Raw genomic sequence first — 1,335 nt, forward strand, 5'->3', positions numbered from 1 at the left:
ATATAACAAAACACATTTATCAATATCTCTAGTTACATTTGCATGTGTTTACCTCTGTCAGTTTATTACAACTCAGTACTTAATTAAATACCCAATTAAAACTCTGCAAACATGTGAATTAGTTTAATTAGCTTGATGTCACTTACCAAGTTTTCATCACCTTGCCAGTTGGATAGCCGAAAGGCCAGATTTTTGTCTTGTGTTTAGAAAACCAGTCCTTCAACCCAACTTTAARACATGAAAATCGTCTTAAAACATGGTTTCTTTATTAACTTTACATTCAATGTTATTGACAGCACAATCACTGCTCATTTATTAACTGCTGGATCATTATCACATCTCAGACATCTGTAACTTTATTAAATTGAAGGAACTSACTGAAGGAACTTGTTGCTGGTGGTCCAAACATCCCCCCTAAACAGTTTAGAAGTTTTTACTCATCAGCTTTAAATTCTTAATAATCCATTTAAGCTGAGATGGGCTATTCCTTGTGATGCATRGGCCCCTCCACCATCTGTGGAAAGTCACATGAGAAACGAATCATTTCATTGGCTATATTCAGATTAGAACAGCAGCTTGTCTTGGGAGTCAAACAAAAAAAAAAGTACAATATCTTCTGTGGTGGGATGGCCGGCACAAATGGGCTGGTGCACCTTTCCAATTAACACCCCGCCTGCCAATCGTCTGTCAGGTCACACGCCGACTCCCATTGCATGCTCTACCTGTCTCTGCCACGCTCAGCACATGCCCAGCTTCAATATAGAATTAACGCCATTCTTCACCTGGTCACGCCGACATGCCACAGATTAGACCAGTGCAGCATGGAGATACGCAAGGCACTCCAAATGAGGGCACCCGGGGGTGAAGATTTCAAATGCAGCGGGGCTATTGTTTTGCTACTTCTTTAATATTAATTAAACTCTGAGGTGAAAATGTTCTTTACTAAAGTGCCGCTTAATTCCTGCACAAGTGAACAACCTGATAAGAGATTTTATTTAATGATCACCTGAATGTTACAACTTATCACACCAGTTAAGACCTTAATAAAACCGTTAGGCAGCTGAGGCTAAGTAGTTCTCAAGTGCTATAAAAAGAGAAACCTATTGTTTTTTTATAGAATAATAACATAATAAAAAATGTATTTTGCTTTGCATTTAATTGCTAAATAAAACACAAAGGAATTAAAAGGATGATTGGTTTTCATTCCATTAAAATATATTATCTGATAGAGTTGCTTGTTGCTCTTTTTTTTAGATGTTTTTGATGTGATCGTTTCTTACAGCTTGTGCTAGGAGGTGAAGATCAGAGCAGACACGTTTCCAACCAAAGCTATAC

Source organism: Austrofundulus limnaeus, unplaced genomic scaffold (assembly GCF_001266775.1).
Source record: "Austrofundulus limnaeus strain Quisiro unplaced genomic scaffold, Austrofundulus_limnaeus-1.0 Scaffold19, whole genome shotgun sequence".
Taxonomy (NCBI): Eukaryota; Metazoa; Chordata; class Actinopteri; order Cyprinodontiformes; family Rivulidae; genus Austrofundulus; species Austrofundulus limnaeus.